Source organism: Triticum aestivum, chromosome 4B, assembly GCF_018294505.1.
Source record: "Triticum aestivum cultivar Chinese Spring chromosome 4B, IWGSC CS RefSeq v2.1, whole genome shotgun sequence".
NCBI lineage: Eukaryota > Viridiplantae > Streptophyta > Magnoliopsida > Poales > Poaceae > Triticum > Triticum aestivum.
In genome coordinates, this window is record NC_057804.1 from 174823698 (window position 1) to 174845125 (window position 21428).

The window sequence follows — 21428 nt, forward strand, 5'->3', positions numbered from 1 at the left end:
AACAAGTGACCGTAAATTTCAGCACACTATATAAATGTTTCCTTACCAAGTTTCACTTACCAAAGGCGCTTCACTCCCCGGAAACGGCGCCAGAAAATAGTCTTGATGACCCACAAGTGTAGGGGATCTATCGTAGTCCTTTCGATAAGTAAGAGTGTAAAACTCAACGAGGAGCATAAGGAAATGACAAGCAGTTTTCAATAAGGTATTCTCTGCAAGCACTGAAATGGTAGGTAAGAGATAGTTTTGTGATAAGATAATTTGTAACGAGTAACAAGCAATGAAAGTAAATAAGGTGCAGCAAGGTGGCCCAATCATTTTTGTAGCAAAGGACAAGCCTGGACAAATTCTTATATAGAGAAAAGCGCTTTCGAGGAAACATGGGAATTATCGTCAAGCTAGTTTTCATCACGTTCATATGATTCGCGTTAGTTACTTTGATAATTTGATATGTGGGTGGATCGGTGCTTGGGTACTGCCCTTTCTTGGACAAGCATCCCACTTATGATTAACCCCTATTGCAAGCATTCTCAACTACAAAAGAAGTATTAAGGTAAACCTAACCATAGCATGAAACATGTGGATCCAAATCAGCCCCTTACGAAGCAATGCATAAACTAGGGTTTAAGCTTCTATCACTCTAGCAACCCATCATCTACTTATTACTTCCCAATGCCTTCCTCCACGCCCAAATAATGGTGAAGTGTCATGTAGTCAACGTTCACATAACATCACTAGAGGAGAGACAACATACATCTCATCAAAATATCGAACGAATACCAAATTCACATGACTACTAATAGCGAGACTTCTCCCATGTCCTCAGGAACAAACGTAACTACTCACAAAGCATATTCATGTTCATAATCAGAGGGGTATTAATATGCATTAAGGATCTGAACAGATGATCTTCCACCAAATAAACCAACTAGCATCAACTACAAGGAGAAATCAACACTACTAGCAATCCACAAGTACCAATTTGAGGTTTTGATACAAAGATTGGATACAAGAGATGAACTAGGGTTTGAGAGGAGATGGTGTTGGTGAAGATGTTGATGGAGATTGACCCCCTCCCGATGAGAGGATCGATGGTGATGATTTCCCCCTCCCGGAGGGAAGTTTCTCCGGCAAAACAGCTCCGCTGGAACCCTAGATTGGTTCCGCCAAGGTTCCGCCTCGTGGCGGCGGAGTTTCGTCCCGAAAATTTGCTTATGATTTTTTCCAGGTTGAAAGACTTCATATAGCAGAAGATGGGCACCGGAGGGCTGCCAGGTGGCCCACGAGGCAGGGGGCGCGCCCCCCACCCTCGTGGATGGTGGGTGGCCCCCCTCAGGTATTTTTTCTGCTCAGTATTTTTTATTAATTTCCAAAATGACTTTCGTGGAGTTTCAGGACTTTTGGAGTTGTGCAGAATAGGTCTCTAATATTTGCTCCTTTTCCAGCTAACGGTGTCCTCGAGAAGGGGGTACTCACCATGTCGTCTTCCGATCAGCTGGATTGGGCCGAGGACCCCCATGGTCGTATACTCATGGGCCAGTTCGGATAACCCCTATCGCATACAAGGAAAACTCCACAAGACTTGGCGCCCAAGACAAGGACTCTCCTAAACCCTAGCCTCCGGTGTCTTATATAAACCGAGGCCAGGCTAGTCAATAGACAATCTCATTCATTACTACAATCTCGTGGTAGATACATGTACTATGTACTACACCCATATGAATACAATCAAAAGCAGCATGTAGGGTATTATCTCATCAAGACAGCCCGAAGCTGGGTAAAACTCCGTGTCCATGTTACCGTCGCTCCAAGACGCCTAGCTTAGGACCCCTACTACGAGATACGCCGGATATTGAACCGGCATTGATGCTTTCATTGAGAGCCTGTTGGGCGATCCTCGTGGATCGATGGGATAATCAGGTGATATTTTTTCAGTTAAATCTGTTCGCATGAACTACCTTGTTTTTTTGCAAAATTATGGTCGTTGTTTCGTACTGCTCTATTTGCAGTTAAATTGAGACCAGAAAAGTATCCGGCGTCTGGCACTACATCAGATCCGCGTCGTAGTTGAGTCACATGGGCGCGCACGCAACGGATTGCAGAAGATCAACGCAGTAAAATAAATCCATCAAACGGTGCCCCAGCCGAGGAAACCACGCCCGAGTACTCCTCACGTGGCGCACGTGCGGCGGACAAGAGTTCAGCCCCGATGGCCATCCAGGGAGATTCTCTCCCTTCTTTCTTTAATTCCGTTTTCCTTATTTTATTCTGACGCTTACGCGGCCGATGCTCATCCACTAATGGTGTCCTTTACTTACTAAAAGGAGCAGTACAATTGATTGCCAGTTTTGCAGCCGGTCTCCACGGATATTGATGACTACTAGTCCAACTAGTACTACTACATGTATACTAGATCACACGTGCAATCTCCAATTCCTTGTGATAATTGGAATTATTTGAGTACAGATCGGTTTCCCTTATTTGCTGCGGTCTATTACAGCCGTCGCCGCAACTGATCAGGGTAATGCCAGGTTTTATTTTTCCTAGCTAACAGTTTACACTGCAAAATATCTTTCGGTTGGTTTGTACTGCATTATTGTTACAGAGATACTCTACCACCGTTTGTACATAACGGTGGCCTGTCCGGCCTCTCGCCGCTGCCAGACTGGCTGATCTTGGTCAACATCGTCATGCCACAATGCCAAGCGCGTTTTGCGCTGGCTTCGTGTGTCACACGCAGTGCTGGGTCCCAAGGAGTACACAAGCCTAGCAAGTCCGATACCGCGTAAACCCGAGCACGGCATGCACGAACGGCAGCCTCATTAAAGGGGAGTTCTTTCCTTTTTCTCTTTATGATTTTTCCTTCCTTTTAATAATTAATTCAGCACATATGGTCACTACCATCCATCAGTGGTGTTTTCGGCCGCATACATGCTGGTCTCAGCACCATGGCCTTTGAGGTCTGATTAAATAGTGGAAACTAACTTTGCACTGATGTTTTGTTAGAGTATCTGGACTTTTTGTCCGCAGTCTGACAAACGCCGCATCTACAACCGGATCTGCCCTATAAAATATAGGTCATCGACTTCGACTACATCACACGGTCACTTCGGCAGGTCGAAGTCGTCGTCCCAATCGGCGTAAATCGGCGCGCGTGATCACATTGTTGGTTGAATTGCCATACCGACATGATCGGTAGCCTCTGGGACTCCGGCATCGTTGAGAGAGCTCTACCTCATCGAGTGTTCGGCACACGGGCCATATTTCTTTTATTACTCACTTTGCATAAATTATTAATTATGCAACGATTTTTTATTATTATTACTATTATCTCCGGCTTGCACTATTTTCTGTGCACAGATAAATGACCCAGGTTGGGTAGCGCTGTCACCTCGGCTAGATCGGGGCTTCATCATTACTTCATTAAACCACACCAGGGACTTTTGCGTCATACCGCCGGCCTGCTCCATCGCCTCGGTCGGACTGGGGTTCCACCTCGCCACATTGGCCGTACTATGTCGCCACTTTGGAGTGCCGAGCTCTTTGCTCGGCCACATCGGGCTTGGGGGCTGAGACCTTGTCCCGCACCAAGCTCAGACCGCGTCATCAATGCCGAACACATTAACCATCTAAGTGGCTTTCATGCTCAAAAAACTCCCAGTTTTAAATTTTGTTCAGTTCGACCAAGCATTATACCTTTCTGGCAAAAAAGTTGCTTGTGAAAAACTTCCTTTTGGAAACCTTGTTTGTGACACACAAATTCAAATACCCAGTTCACTTGGGGGCTTCCTTTATGAAGCCTTTCCTCTTACAAATGATTACACTTGTACGGCTTCATTCCTTGTTCGTGTATTACGCCACAATATGCACCATGTTAACATAAGCGATTTGCAAGCTGGGTTGCCTTGCTCCTATGTTTTCCCCTACGTTCCCGATTGTTCGGCTAGGGAGTAAAGGGAGCACCTCTGCGATTGTCATGGCCGGGTCCTCCGAGCTCTGACCTCAGACTGGGTGAAGCCGAAAGCTAGCGCTCTTATTGTTTTCAATTATGGTCGGCACACAACGAAACTCATGAGTACAAAAAATCTATTGCACAAGTCTCATAGCAGCAATGAGAAACCGAAGAAAGGTATCGGTGGGGGTACTATTTTCTTCGAAGATGCTTCTTACACTTCGTTAGTAATATAGCATAAGTTCCCTGAGTGTGCTTTGTCTGTTACAGCCTTATGGCCTGATTGCCTGGTTATCGGAAATACCGTTGATATTCTCGACAGGTGGAGTACATAACACTTTTCATCCCTTGGCCGAAGAGGGAGAAACCGATGGTCGGTTAAGACACGTTTAAAGTTCGGGTGAACAAAGATATGATATAAGTACTTCGGTACATACAATCATTATACATAAAATTCTTTTACCCAAGTCACTTGGGGGCTCTTAGATTTATGTGAGCTGTTTTATAATAAGTGTTCTTCTTCTTAGTCGTTGAAAAGTCTTTTTTCTATCACTCCTTTTTTCGACGCGAGTGTGTGGTCAATAGCCAGGGAGCCTAATTTCTCTCTCAAAGCCGCTAAAGTTTGCTAAACTGGCCTAATGAGAAGTACTCCGCCTTCGGGATAGGAGGTTGAAGCCGTAGGCTGACCCGCTTGAAGTCTTGAGATAGGATGTGTCATGTTAAAGCACGACAAAAGCACAATTCTTTATTTCTAAGACCAATTTTCTGATTGGCACTGAATAATCGATCTAGTTCGGACGTCGAGTTTTTACTGACGCTTTTGGTTTTCCAATCCTATGGCACTTTTCAACCATTTGTGTGTTTTCTGCATAAGTCTCGCAGTGCAACGCCGGACACCTTTAGAGATTCGGCAAAAATTCTCTGATATTGCTATATATGCATCAGTTTTGAATTGTGTCTTCAGTCAATAGTTGGGTTGCCCGGCTCCTGTGCTTGCCTCCTACATTCCGCTTTGTTCGGCTAGGTGTGCAAAGGGAGAACCACTGCGATTGCGCTTCTAGCTCGCATGGTTAAGCACCTCAGTGGAGAAAGCCGAAAACTGACTGTCACAATAAAGCGTAAACTGGTCAGTGGTCCGATGACTGTATTAAATGACGGGCCCTTCATAACATTGGCCGAAGTGTTTACGGCTTGACCTCGGCTGTCGTCGAACACTAACCGGGGGGCTACTTGGTGGCCTCCCAACTTTAAGCCCCTACGACTAAGTGAAAGTTATAAAGCCCGCATATCTGACTGCCTCGTTTCCGCTAACACAACCGCCTTCGGGCACCGAGACGTCAGCTAAGGGTTATTTTGTTATTGCGGAAACACCCTGCGTAGCATGTACAAGGGGGTAGAAGCCGACGATGGGCCACTTTCAGATTATAAATGGTCGCGACGGAGGTAAAAATTTGGGTTCATTTAGACCATAGAGTTTGGAAGCTTTCCCCGAACTAAATCCTCAGTATTTTCCTCCCACATTGATCGGAGCTGAGGTTTCATGATCATGCTTAGCATGACAACCCAAAGAAAGAAACTGATAGCGGGATTATTTTCTTTGGAAGATGTTTCTTACATTATAAAGTAATATAACATATCTCTCCACGTACCTTTGTTTATAAAACCGTATGGCCGGATTGCCTTGTTTGCCGTAAATCTTTGCCCTCATAAAGGCTTTATAAAGTAGGACAAACACTCCTCAGCTGCTTGCTGAGGAGGTTAAAGCCGATGGTCGGTCAACAAAGTTTTGTACAATGCGGATCCAAGCATTAATGATGTAAAGTACTTGGATACATAGAGTCATTACACATAATTTGTGATTTTACTATGGACATCGATCCTTAATTCGGCCTCCCATGCCCGCATTAAGGCTCGGAGGCTACTAGGCTTCGGCGTTATTATTTACAAATATTAAAAGGGCACATCGATCCCCTGATCTGGTGTTTCCACCCAACCAGTGTCTCGGGGGCTACTGCATTGACAATCCAATGCAGAAAAATTAAAGCGCAATATAGTTTTCAAGGAGATTATTATCCTCAGGTTGGTCAGGCCGCACCCAACCTGAGTCTCGAGGACTTTGCACACCGCGTTTCTATTCCTAAGTATGCTGCCAAGCTGGGAATTGATCCTCAGGCTGATTTTATGAATCGACCTGAGTCTCAGGGGCTACTAGGGTCAGCGGATTGATTTTTTCCTTCAGGTGCATCCCGGATATTAGGCCAACAAGCACCTTGAGGGCTACTGGCTATACATCTCGGCAGAGATTACATTGCATAATTCGAAATTAAATTCATAAAAATCAGCCCATGGCTGAGGTGGTGCACCACCTCGGATACAGTCTGGTGTTGGTGCTCGACTACAATAGGCACCCGGGAAGCAGTCCAGCATAAAGCTCGGATGCCAGTGGCTGGCTCCATAGAGGGCATTTCTGACATTAGGCTCGGCTAAACTCCTTCAACTTTTTTGAACCAAAGTGATCTATGACACCTCGAATATAGTCCGGCGTTGGAGCTTGGACATAGTCCGTCGTTGGAGCTCGGATACAGTCCGGCGTTGGATCTTGGACATAGTCCGGAGTTGGAGCTTGGACATAGTCCGGCATTGGAGCTTGGACATAGCCCGGCATTGGATCTCGGATACATTCCGGCGTTGGAGCTCGGAAGCGGTCCGGTGTTGGTGCTCGGCTGCTAAAGATACCTCGAATGCAGTCCGGCGTTGGAGCTCGGACGCAAGAGGACGTTGCCGCTCGGGAACAACTTCAAACCCGAGGTATGGCATAAAAATAACAAGGCATTGATAAAGGCCGTAAACTTAAAGGGGCTCCTCGGATACCCGACGTGTAAACTCTTCGGAGTCTCCTCGGCGATCCTCAAGATCAAAGACAAGAAGATTTGTTGAACCAGTTTTCAAGACCAACGACCAAAGGTGAAGAACAGTTCGGAAGAATCGAGGAGCGTCTCCAACTTGAAGAGCGGTTCGGGGGGCTACTGACGGTGTCCTGGACTAGGGGGTACTCACCACGTCGTCTCCCGATCAGTTGGATTGGGCCGAGGACCACCATGGACGTATACTCATGGGCCAGTTCGGGCAACCCCTGCTGCATACAAGGAATACTCCACAAGACTTGGCGCCCAAGACAAGGACTCTCGTAAACCCTAGGCCTCCGGTGTCTTATATAAACCGAGGCCAGGCTAGTCAATAGACAATCTCATTCATTACTACAATCTCGTGGTAAATACATGTACTCTGTACTACACCCATATGAAACAGCATGTAGGGTATTATCTCATCAAGAGAGCCAGAAGTTGGGTAAAACCCCGTGTCCATGTTACCATCGCTCCAAGACGCCTAGCTTAGGACCCCTACTACGAGATACGCCGGATATTGAACCGACACCAGCCCAGAATCCCAGCTGCCGGCATTCTCCCTCTTCATGTAAACCTTGTAAAATAAGAGAGAATAACCATAAGTATTGTGACATAGCGTGTGATAACAGCCCATAATGCAATAAATATCGATATAAAAGCATGATGCAAAATGGATGTATCAATAACCTAGAGAGACACGGAACTAGCTCCAATTCATCAATGTAATGTAGGCATGTATTCTGTATATAGTCATACGTGCTTATGGAAAAGAACTTGCATGCCATCTTTTGTCCTACCCTCCCATGGCAGCAGGGTCCATAAGGAAACTAAGGGATATTAAGTCCTCCTTTTAATAGATAACCGGAACAAAGCATTAGCACTTAACGAATACATGAACTCCTCAAACTACGATAATCACCGGAAAGAATCCCAATTATTGTCACCATGCGGTATGCGGATCATAACACACAATAGGTGGTATAACTTGCAAGATAGGATCAAGAACACACATATATTCATGAAAACATAATAGGATCAGATCTGAAAACATGGCACTCGGGCCCTAATGAGAAGCATTAAGCATAGCAAAGTCATAGCAACATCAATCTCAGAACATAGTGGATACTAGGGATCAAGCCCTAACAAAACTAACTCGATTACATGATAAATCTCATCCAACCCATCACCGCCCAGTAAGCCTACGAAGGAATTACTCACTCCTGGCGGTGAGCATCATGAAATTGGTGATGGAGGTAGGTTGATGATGACGACTATGTCGAATTCCCCTCTCCCCTAGCCTCAAACGGACTTCAGATCAGCCCTCCCGATGAAGAACAGGAGGTGGCGGTGGCTCCATATCGTAAAACGCGATGAATCCTTCTCTCTGATTTTTTTTCTTGGCGAATAGGTATATATGGAGTTGGAGTTAGGGTTGCGGAGGTCCAGGGGGGCCACAAGCCTGCAAGGCGTGCCTTGGGTGGGTAGGCGCCCCCTTGAGGTTGTGGCTCCTGGGTGGCCCCCTCTAGTATATTCTTCCGCCAATATTTTTTATATATTCCATAAAAATTCTTCGTAAATTTTCAGGTCAATGTGAGAACTCTGATTTCTGCAGAAAAACGGCACCATGGCAATTCTGCTGAAAACCGCGTCAGTCCGGGTTGGTTTCATTCAAATCATGCAAATTAGAGTCCAAAACAAGAGCAAAGGTGTTTGGAAAAGTAGATACAATGGAGACGTATCAATATCGTCAGGGTTCTTTGTTTTTCTATCAATTTCCCAACAATAATTTTTTTACCCATTGTATGCTATTTTCAAGAGAGAAGCCTCTAGTGAAAACTATGGCCTCGGGTCTACTTTTTATCATATATTAAAACCAAAAATACCTTGCTATATTTTTCTTTATTTACTTTATTTTGTATTTTTGTTCGACCTATCTATCTATCACCATACAATTTAATCTTGCAAGTAACCGCCAAGGGATTGACAACCCGTTGTTCGCGTTGGGTACAAGTATTTGTTATCTTGTGTGTAGGTACTGCTAACAAGGTGTTGCGTGCTTCTCCTACTGGATTGATAACCTTGGTTCTTAACTGAGGGAAATACTTATATCTACTGTACTACATCATCCTCTCCTCTTCGGGGAAATCCCAACACAGCTTACAAGTAGCATCCCTCCTCGTCATGGTGGCCACCGGGATGATGAAGACGGCCTCTGGTGATGATTTCCCCCTTTGACAGGGTGTCAGAACAGGGCCCTAGATGGGATCTCTTCGGAACAGAGGCTTGCGATGGCAAAGAGGAAGTTCTAGGTTAACTTTCGGGGGTTTCTGAATTTATATGAATTTTCAGCGCATGCAAAGAGGTGCCACAGGGGCCCCGCAAGATACTAGGGCGCGGCCACCCCCTAGTCATGCCCTAGTGCCTTGTGGGGCCCGTGTGGGTCTTCTGGTACTCCCCCAAAGCTTCCGATGTCCCTTTCCTTCCAAAAAATCATCAAAAAGTTTTGCCGCATTTGGACTTCATTTGATATGATTCTTTCGAAAACCAAAAACAAGTAGAACACAACAAGTGGCACTGGGCACTAGGTTAATATGTTAGTCCATGAAAATCATATAAAATTCATATAAAAGTGCACCAGAACCATATGCAATTATTGCTAACATGGCATGAATACTTCATAAATTATAGGTACAAGTAGGTAAATGATAAAAGAAATAATTTATGAAGTGTGAATGCTAGCATAGTGCACAAGTTTGATCAATGAGAATTTCAATCACTTTTCCTAGCATCATAACAACAACTCTTTCTCATAAAATTCATCATGATAAAGTAGCAATTAATCCACATGTTATGGTTCAAACAATGCAATTCTCTTGAAACTTAACAACCTATGTTCTTAGGCACCAAATGTCGGTGTCAAAACCGGCAGACCTCGAGGTAGGGGGTCTCGAGCTGTGGATCTTGGAAGGATGGTAACAGGAACAGAGAGATGATGTTTTACCTAAGTTCGGGCCCTCTTAATGGAGGTAAAACCCTACGTCCTGCTCTTGTTTATCTTAATGGAGATGTATCGAGTATAGGGTTGATCTACCTCGAGATCATAATGTGTGGTCTAACTCAAGGGCTAGGTGAATGATATTGTGCTGATGTCCCCTCTATGGGCTAAACCCTATGGCTTATATACATTCCAAGGAGGGTACTAGGGTTACAAGGTCGGTATCTAGGAGCAAGGCGGTCGGAGAGATCTTGGAGTATATGTCAAGTCTTCGGTGGAGGTAGTCTTGATCACGCCTCCCGCACATGGCTTCCGGAGTCCATCTTGATCACGAATGAGGGCCCATCGGGCCAACCCGAGGAGCATGGGTCGACTAGGTTAGCACCCCCTAATCTAGGACACCGTCACCAAACAATCGCAATTCAACTTATTTTCAACAAAGTCTAAGTAAGATCTCCACATACTCAAAGCATAATTTTAGAACAAATAGCATCCGTCGAACACAGAGAAAGATAGGGGCTTAATGTTTTGCCTCCTAGCTCATTTATCATAGAGATAATTGTCAACAGTAATAATTCATGATCAAATATATTTTAATGGCCATATATGCTTGGATCTTTCCCCACCACACAACGCTTGACAAGTGATTAAATATATCAAATATATTTGAATGGCCATATACCTGTAAAGTATGAAGAAAGATCCATACTGATTTAACTCCAAAAATTCCGAAAAATTACCACACTATAGAAATTTTGTTAGAGCTTACTGAGTAAAAATTTCAAGATTTTATCACGTTCTAACTATTATGAAGAATTCAGACTATAATAGAAAACTTCCTGTTTTCAAACATCAACTTATAGACTTGCAAAATAAGCATGGTAAAGGATATACTTGACACTTTTATTAATATAAAAGATGTGAAACATTATTCTAAATAATGGCAAGCAAATCTCAACAAAATAAAATGACGCTCCAAGCAAAACACATATCATGTGATGGATAAAAATATAGCTCCAAGTGAAGTTACCGATAATGTTGAAGACGAAAGAGGGGATGCCTTCCGGAGCACCCCCAAGCTTGTACGCTTGGGTCATCCTTGAATATTACCTTGAGGTGCCTTAAGCATCTCCAATCTTAGGGTCTTGCCACTCCTTATTCTCCTCATATCGATCTCTCCCAAAACTTGAGAACTTCAATCACGTAAAACTTAACGTTAGTTCATGAGATAGATTAGTATGATAAAGAGCAAATCAAAGATTAATAATTGTTCTCACATAATTCCTGTTGTACCCTATCATTTATACAATTTATATTGACCAATATAAGCCATCGAAACTAGAAAATAAGCAAACTATGCATTGAAAACATAATCCGTCAAGATCAGAACAGTTTGTAATGATCTGAACAACAACCATACTTCTATAACTCCAAAAATTCTGAAAATTAGTAAAACATAGGCAATTTTTATATCAATTGTGTGTAAAAATTTAGAATCACATCCCAGTGAACTATGGTAATTCCAAAACTGGGTGCAAAAGTTTCTATTTTTGCACAAAATCAAGTCAACTATCATCCACACTATCCCAAAGGCTTTACTTGGAACTTTATTGAACAAAAGCTATAAAACATGATTAATATAGTAGCTTAATCATGTGAACACACAAAAACAGTGGGTAGATATATTGGATTGTCTCCCAACAAGCGCTTTTCTTTAATGTCTTTTTAGCTAGGCATGCTGATTTCAATTATGCTCGCATAAAAGTAAAGAATTGAAATATAACGGGAGCATCATGAAGCATATGACTAGCACATTTAAGCCTAACCCACTTCCTATGCATAGGGATTTTGTGAGCAAACAATTTATGGGAGCAAGAATCAACTAGCATACGAAGGCAAAACAAGCAATACTTCAAAACTTTCAACATAAAGAGAGGAAACTTGATATTATTGAGATATGTAAAAGCATATGTTCCTCTCTCATAATAATTTTCAGTAGCATCATGAATGAATTCAACAATATTCTATCACATAAAACATTCTTTTCATGATTCACAAGCATAGAACCACATAAGCAATTTTCTTCTCATTAATAATAGTGGGTGCAAACTCAAAGAAATAACTATCATGAGATACTTGATTGACATAATCGAATTGAACACTAAAATCATGATGACAAGTTTCATGGTTATCATCACTCTTTATAGCAACTTTGTTGTCACAATCAACTGAAACCTCTTCCAAAATAGTGGAGTCGTTACTAAATAAAGTCATGACCTCACCAAATCCACTTTTATCATTATAATAAGATCCAATGCCCTCCAAAAAAGTGGGATAATTATTATCTAAAGTTGTCACTCTTCCAAACCCACTTTCATAAATATTGCAATCATAAGTAGGAGGCATGCAATCATCATAATAAATTTGCACATCAAAACTTGGGGGACTAAAATATCATCTTCATCAAACATAGCATCCCCAAGCTTGTGGCTTTGCATATCATTAGCCTGATGCATATTCAAAGAATTCATACTAACGACATTGCAATCATGCTTATCACTCAAAGATGTTGTGCCAACATTTTATTGAATTCTTCTTCTAACACTATGGCACAATTTTCCGGTCCATCATTTTCAAGAAAGATATTATAAAGATGAAGCAAATGAGGCAACCTCAATTCCATATTATTTTGTAGTTTTCTTTTATAAACCAAACTAGTGATAAAACAAGAAACTAAAAGATTCAATTGCAAGATCTAAAGATATACCTTCAAGCACTCACCTCCCCAGCAACGGCGCCAGAAAAGAGCTTGATGTCTACTACACAACTTATTCTTGTAGACCCATGTTGCACCTCCAAGCGCATGGTTTTCTAGGACAGTGGCAGTTTCCCTCAAGTGGATGACCTAAGGTTTATCAAGCTGTGAGAGGCGTAGGATGAAGATAGTCTCTCTCAAACAACCCTGCAATCGAATACAAGAAATCTCTTGTGTCCCCAACACACCCAATACAATGGCAAATTGTTGCACTAGTTCGGCGAAGAGATGATGCTACAAGTGTAGTATGGATAGTAGATATAGGTTTTTGTAATATGAAAATAAAAAAACAGCAAGGTAACAAGTAACAAAAGTGAGCACCAATGGTATTGCAATGCTCGAAAACAAGGCCTAGGGTTCATACTTTCGCTAGTGCAATCTCTCAACAGTGCTAACATAATTAAATCATATAACAATCCCTCAATGTGCGACAAAGAATCACTCCAAAGTTTCTATCGGAGAACGTAGGACGAATACGTGTATCAACCCCTATGCATAGATTACCCCAACGTCACCACGGGTATCCACATGCAAGACATACATCAAGTGATGTCGAATCCAATATTCAATCCAACATAACGAAACCTCAAAGAGCAAGACTCAATTCATCACAACAAGATAGAGAGAGGGGAAAATACCATATGATCCAACTATATTAACAAAGCTCGCGGTACATCAAGATCGTGCCAAATCAAGAACACGAGAGATAGATAGATAGATAGAGAGAGAGAGAGAGAGAGAGATGAAACACATAGGTACTGGTACATACCCTCAGCCCCAAGGGTGAACTACTCCCTCCTCGTCATGGTGGTAGCCGGGATGATGAAGACGGCCTCCGGTGATGATTTCCTCCTCCGGCAGGGTGCCGAGACAGGGCTCTAGATGGGATCTCTTCGGAACAGAGGCTTGCGGCGGCGGAGCGGAAGTTCTAGGTTAACTTTCGCGGGTTTTTGAATTTATATAAATTTTCAGCGTTGGAATCACACAAAGAGGTGCCATCAAGGTACTAGAGTGTGGCCACCCCCTGGGTGCGCCCTAGTGCCTTGTGGGGCCTCTGTGGGTCTTTTGGTACTCCCTCGAAGCTTCATGGGTCTCTTTCCTTCCAGAAAAAATCGTCAAAAAGGTTCGCTGCATTTGTACTTCATTTGATATGGATTCTCTGGAAAACCAAAAACAAGCAGAAAAAAACAACTAGCATTGGGCACTAGGTTAATATGTTAGTCCATGAAAATAATATAAAATTCATATAGAAGTGCACCAAAACCATATAAAATGATTACTAACATGGCATGAATACTTCATAAATTATAGATACATTGGAGACGTATCACGCACTGCAAAAGTTTACATCGAATCGATCTCCGAAGAGAACATTGTATTGAAAATCAAGGAGAGAGAGAGAGAGATAGAGAGAGAGAGGGAGAGGGAGAGAGAGATAGAGAGCCATCTAGCTACTGCTATGTATCCATAGGAACTACTCACACATCATCGGAGGTGTAGCAAGGTTGATGTAGAAGCCCTACATGATTGATTCCCCCTCCGACAGAGTACCGACGAAGGCTTCCACATGGGATCACGGAAGAACAGAGACTTGTGGTGGCGAAAAAGTTGTTTCATTGGTGCTTGTGGGGTTTTTCCAATATTTGGGAACTTATAGCGCAAGAGTTAGGTCAAACGGAGCCATGAGGAGCCCACAAGACATAAGGGTGCGCATACCCCCTAGGGCGCGCCCTGTTGTCTTGCTATCTCCTCGCCTGGCTTCTGGACTCCGCCCGAAGCTTCCAGGGTCTCTTTTGGTCTAGAAAAAAAATGTCAAAAAGTTTTGTCGTGTTTGGACCCAGTTTGGTATGGATTTTGTGTAAAACAAAAAATGCAGAAAACACTAACTAGCACTAGGCACTGGGTTAATAGGTTAGTTACCGAAAATGATATAAAGTTGCATATAAAGTATACAACATTGATAATATAATATCATGAAACAATCAAAAATTATAGATATGTTGGAGGCGTATCAGTATCACACACGCAACTCTTATCTGGATCATGCTTGATGGATCAGCCATCGCACACAGTTCAATTTCTTAGAGACGATTTTATTACCATACTGTCTGTGATTCATGCATCACACACAGTTCGGTCGAGTGGTGTGCGATAGATGTGTAATTTTAGGACGTCTCTGCACCAGTGACAATATTATTGTGGAGTCCTAGGAATTTATTTAAAGTCAACGAGCTAAAGAAAATACATAAAGGCCTATTAGGGGAGAGATAATGGGCCCTCGGGCCCATTAGTGGAGGCTCCCTAGGGGAGGCCGAATTGGGAGGTGGAATTGGATTCCACCTCTACCCCTGGCCAGCGCAAGGAGACGGGAAACCCTTCCCCAAGTTGGCCACCCCTCCCCTCCCCCCTACACCTATATATACTAGAGGTTTTGGCTCTTTTGAGAGTTGAGACACAAATTGTCTCTCTAGTTCTCTCTAGTTCTTATCTAGACTTGATCTAGATTAGACCTAATTCTAGTTCTCTCTAATCCTCATAATAGAGAAGCCCCATGAGGTTTTCTTCTCCCTCCTCTAATTCTCCGGCGGCGGTTAGCTCTGGACGGCGAAGCGCTGCCGGATCCGAAAGCCCGTATGCATGCAATCCATAGAGAGGCCGCGCTTTCGGTCTTTTGTTCGAGGGATCTTCGTGGAAGGTTCAATGGATCATCGTGGACGGTTCAAGGGATCATCATGGAAGGTTCAAAGGATCATCGTGGACGGTTCAAGGGATCGTCGTGGACGGTTTGAGGGACTTCAAGTTTGATCTACACCAACTCTTCTTCCGCTGCAACTCGAAGTTGGTAATGATCTCATTTAACCTTGTGTGCATCTTCATAGTGATCCGAGACCTTGATCGTAGGGTGATTTTTTTTGTTTTCTACTACGTTTTCAACAACAACAACAACTCGTCCTCCTGCATGTTGAAGCTTTCTCCTCTACCCCTCATCTTTGGACCGGCAGCAAATTCATCCGCCATCCTCCTCCTACTCCTGTTGTCCAGCGACCCAATCGTGTTGTTGTATGTCCGTGCATGGCTGGGTGGATGTGTCAGAATGGGTGTAGCCAGGCTGCGTGCCCGACTATGTGTACGTGCCAGACTGGGTGTAGCTGGCAGCGAGCCTGTCTGGGTGGGCTCCAAGTCATCCACCTGTATGTCCTCGTAGCAACCTCCTCCCCTGCCACTGCCGTGAATGATCTCAAACATCCTCATGTCTGCGTTGTCGTATGCTAGCTCTCCTGCTTTAGGCATACCAGCGAACAACGTGTAGGCACCCAGCTGCTCCACGCCTGGCGTCCGCGTCCGGAAAAGCTGCGGCGATGAACAATCCGAGAAAAGCGGTGGCACCACGTTGACGTCGACGCAGTAAGGCACTTGTCGGCGGCGGATGCTGGGGACTGCCTACCGAGCTGCTTTGTGACACAGAAGTATGGAGCCCTGTAAATCTATGGCCATGGCGGCATTTGCACATTTGACGACGATAGCGGGGCCCCGCATCCCAGGCTCCTCCCTCCACCACGTCCGGCACCTGCACGTCCTCCGCCACGACCACCACCTCCGCCTCCGCTGGCCTTCTTCTTGAGCGGCCCCTCTTTGCGGCCTTCGCTTTCAGGCGGTGATTTGCTCGTGTCTCCGAGTTGATCTTCCGGGCGAGCGTGATCGCCATATACTCCACCACCGACGTCACCAGCATCTTCTCGTGTGGGTCAATGCGTCGGTGGCGGCGAAAAAGAGCGGAAATAGGATGGATAGGGCGAGATGGAAGAGCAGAGCGGGGGATTTTGCCATGAAAACAATGCGGCCAACTACAAAAAGCAGGCTCTGCCTTAGTTTTGGGTGGACCTAGAGTGTCGGAGTCCTACATAGCTGGTGTACGGACTCCCGCAAAGCCCCTAGGTTTGGTTTCGGTTTACAGGAAAAACGGTGGTCTAGACTGCTTCACGAACCGATAGGGGACAACGTTGGATGGCTTGCAGGGTCCGGACAGTTACGTCCGGTTGGATAGAGAAGTGCTATACACACGACGATTTCTTGCCCGTTACATGCGCGACACCGAGTTGTGTCCTTTGATCGAATGCGAGAAGCAAATCTGACGATACATGACAAAGTTGGGTTGGCATTAGGCATAGAACGTCATGTGTGAAGCAATTTCAGGTCGGATATGGAACGGTTTGGGGTCCGTGTTGGAGATACCTTAGCTCCTGTAACGGTAGAATAAGTGAGTCTCTTTTTTTGCAATTCAGGAGCTCTATAGATTACTCGGTCGTAAAACATTCACGGGTAATAAAATCACGAAGAAAATTTGGAACAAAGTTGATCCAAAGACATCTCCGACGAACCTCACTAGCTTGATGAGCACAGAGATGGGCCGCCATATTGGCTTCCCTACCAACAAAAGATATACTAAAACTAGCAAAGTTCCCGCATAGCTCCTTGACCTCCTACATAGGACATGCAATATCAGCCCTTTCAAATGCTTGGGTCTTCCACGAGTTGACAACTTGCAAAGCATCAGTCTCGATTTTGATCCGCTGCCATCCCATGTCGCTCGCTAACCGGACCGCATCACGAATTGCATATGCTTCCATCATTGTAGCAGAAGCAGCAAATTCATACCATCTGGATTGTGCCCGAATAAGGTTCCCATTTGTACCACGGACAACACATCCGGTACCCCCATGACCTGCAGCCTCCCCATACTGAGCATCCACATTCAGTTTTAGAACATTTTCATCCGGTGGCTTCCAGCGAGCCTGCACCCGCGGACTCGACTTTTGTTGTTCCTTCCCAAGTTGTGATAAATCTACTGCAATATCTATTGCCCACTGGATAGATTTTGCAATTGATCGTCGCTGCTCCCCATGTCTTCTGGCATTGCGCTCAGACCAAACTGACCATGCCCCGCATAAGATCGTACATGCTGAAAAGTGATCCACCTTACCTCCCTGTATCATATCAAGGGGCCATGAATCAGGATGAAGATTTGGAATTTTAATCCCAGTGCGTACCTTCATCTGCTCCCAGAACCTGCGAGCCCAATTGCAAGTGAATAGAGCATGGTATGTAGTTTCTTCAACACCACAGTCCTCACAGTAAGGTATTTTCTCGATATGACGATGTTGCAGCACAACACGACACGGAATAAAGTTGTGAATAACTCTCCACCAGAAACATCTTACTTTGGGAGGAACCTCCATTCGCCAAAGTATCTTAAACGCCTTACAGTATCCATTGTCCGAGCCTGACACCTGGGTCATCCTACCCTGTTCCTCAGTCAACAACTTATAAGCCGACCTCACAGAGAAAATGCCCATCTTATCAGGTTGCCATGCCCAGAAATCCTCTCCCGCATTGACTGGAATTCGCAGGATAGCTTCAGCATCAATCACAGTAAAATTAGTTCTCACACATTCCTCGTCCCATGTTCTGCTATCTACATCCAGTAGCTCATTGACTCTATTAACTGCAGCAAGAGGAAGCTTTACTAAGGTCTTGTAATTATAGTTGGCTGGGATCCACGGATCATCCCATATTTTAATTGATTCACCATCACCGACCCTCTTGATTAGGCCCAGCTCAAGAGCTTCTCTACCAAACAATATGGCGCGCCAAGTGTGTGAGGATCCCCTTCTTCTTGTAGCGGTCATGAAGTCTTTGCCGTTATAATACTTCCCTCTCAAAAGTCTTGCACATAGCGATTCGGGATTAGTCAATAGCCTCCATCCTTGTTTAGCTAACATGGCTTTATTAAATAACTGGAGGTCCCTAAAACCCATTCCACCAACACATTTGGGTACCGCTATATCCTGCCACTTTTTCCAATGCATCTTTCTTTTTACTCCGTCTCCTCCCCACCAATATTGCGCCACCACACTAATAATTTTTTTGCAGATTTTCTTTGACAATTTGAAGCAACTCATTGAGTAAGTAGGTATTTCTTGGCAAATTGACTTGATCAAAACCTCCCTGGCTGCACTATTCATAAGTTTTGGAGCCCAGCCAGTAACCAACTTCCTTATACTTGTAACAATATGGTCGAATTGATCCTCAGAAGATCTCCCAAGTGCCGTGGGTAATCCTAAGTACTTCTCAGCTAAAGCTTCTGTGTGAACATCCATTCTCTCATGAAAAATTGCCTTCTCTTCATCCGAGTTGTTGGCACTAAAGAAAATAGCCGATTTCTCCTTGTTTATCAGCTGGCCGGATCCTTCTCTATACAACTCCAAAATATCATGGAGCCTTTTTGCACCCTGAATCGTAGCCTGGGAGAAAATCATGCAATCATCTGCAAATAAGAGGTGCGAGATCCAAGGTGCATGGGTTCCCACTCTAATACCTTTAGCCAAATGAGCAGGCCCCTTGTACTTCAACATGCTACTCAGACCTTCGGCGCACAACAAGAATAGATAAGGTGACAAGGGATCCCCTTGTCGAATTCCCCTGAATGGCTTGAAAAATTCAGAAAAACGCCCATTCACCCGGACTGAAAAAGAGACAGTCTCCACACAAGCCATCACTCTCCCTATCCACTGTTCTGAGAACCCCATTTTCCTCATTACCTATCGCAAATAAGACCACTCGATGAGGTCATAGGCTTTCGCCATGTCAAGTTTGACTGCACATGCATTTCCTTTACCTTTCTTCTTTTTCAAGTAATGGATATTCTCATAAGCGATCAAGACATTGTCTGTGATTAAGCGTGCCGGCACAAAGGCACTCTGTTCTTCAGCAATAGTCTCATCTAGAATAGGCCTGAGTCTAAGTGCCAAGACTTTGGATGCAATTTTGTATAAAACATTGCATAGCAAAATCGGTCTATACTGACTAAGCTCCTGGGGTGACTTGACTTTTGGAATAAGGACAAGTACGGTACTGTTAACCACATCAGGCATAACTCCTCCCTCCAAAAAATCCCGAACAACTCTGCATATAGCTTGTTTCAAAATATTCCAATGACGGATATAAAAACCTGCAGTAAATCCGTCCGGCCCAGGTGATTTGTTCGGATGCATACTGAAGAGAGCTTGCTCAATCTCATCATCTGTGACCGGGGCACATAATCTCTCATTCATATCTGTTGTTACTTTTGGAGGAATCCATTCCGTGACCACTTCCGGCCTAGAATCCAGCTGAGCTGTAAACATCGCTTTATAGAACTCATTGGCACTCTTCTCAATCTCCTCTTGAGACGTTTTAACCGTACCATCAGCACACTTTAGTAATTTAATTTTGTTCCTTCTGAACCTCTCCTTCGCACGAGCGTGAAAAAAGGCAGTGTTCCTGTCACCATCCTTTAGCCAATCTGCTCTAGACCGCTGCTTGGACATCATCTCCTCTCTTGACAGCAACTCTGAGATCCGCCGCATCAATTTCCTCTCCTCTCCTGTCGGACCTGTGTACAGAGTATTAGCACGCAGTTTTTCAAGACATTGTCGCATAATCTTTAGTTGACGTTTAACCGAGCCAAACTCATCCATACTCCACTTCTTCAATTTATTTCTTACTCCTCCCAACGCACCATGCACTGAGGCCATATCTGACGCACCATCAAGCCAACTCTCCTCTACTGTTCTGTCATATGTTTCATGTCTTGTCCAAGCATTCTCGAAACGGAAGGGTCTCTCCATAGCATTTGAATCAATCCACTCTGATTGTTTGATGACAATTGAAAGAGCACAGTGGTCTGATTCTGTTGTTTGGATATGCTGCACCCCTGTATTGTCAAACAGCTCCATAAATGTTTCATCCACCACCGCGCGGTCAAGTCTGACTTTGATATTATCCCTGCCCTGCTGCCTATTATCCCATGTAAAGGGGAGTCCAGAGTACCCCAAATCACATAGCTTGCATATCTCAACTGCATCCCGGAACCCATCCATCTTCCATTCCTCCCGTACATTACCACCAAATTGTTCAGAGGCATCCAATATCTCATTAAAGTCCACTGCAATTAACCATGGTATGTCATATTCCTTGCGAAGGAACTTCATGAGATCCCAGCTGAGCTTCCTACGAGATCGTACCAGTTGACCATAGAACCCCGTAAATCTCCACTCCCTCTCTCCCAGCAAGTTATTTTGTAAAAACACATCAATATGTGACTGGCTGTATGAATTTAAAGAGACCGCCGAGTCATTATTCCATAAAAGGACCAAGCCACCACTCAGTCCTTCACTCTTCACACCAAAAGCATTACTAAATCCAAAACGGAACTTAAGATCTTGAGCTCTCTTATCAGACAATCTGGTCTCCGAGAGAAAGACCAGTGACGGGTGATGCAGTCTAATCAAACTGCATATCTCTTGAACTGTCTCGGGTCGCCCGCACCCCCGACAGTTCAAACTCAAGATATTCATTGTGCCCGGCGGTCCTCCCCAAAGGAGGCCGCCGATCCTGCATAATTTGTAGCTCCACACATCTTCATCGTCCTTCTGGCGTTTACTTCCTGACGTCGAGCTAACCATATGTGACTGACCCCCTGTCGTCCATATGGAATAAAGGCTCCTGTCAGTGCTATACGATCAATATCCTCTGCTGTACTTCCATCATCCAAACCATCTTTTCCCATCGGCAGTCTCTTGGCTGATCTAGAGTTGACTAAGTTTAAGTCTTCACCATCTTCTTTGTGCCTCGCTACTGTTTCTTTTGAAAATTCCTTTCCCTCATATGCCCCCTTCCCAGCAGCAGTAATATCAATAGGCCGTGCCTTGCCATCTCTTT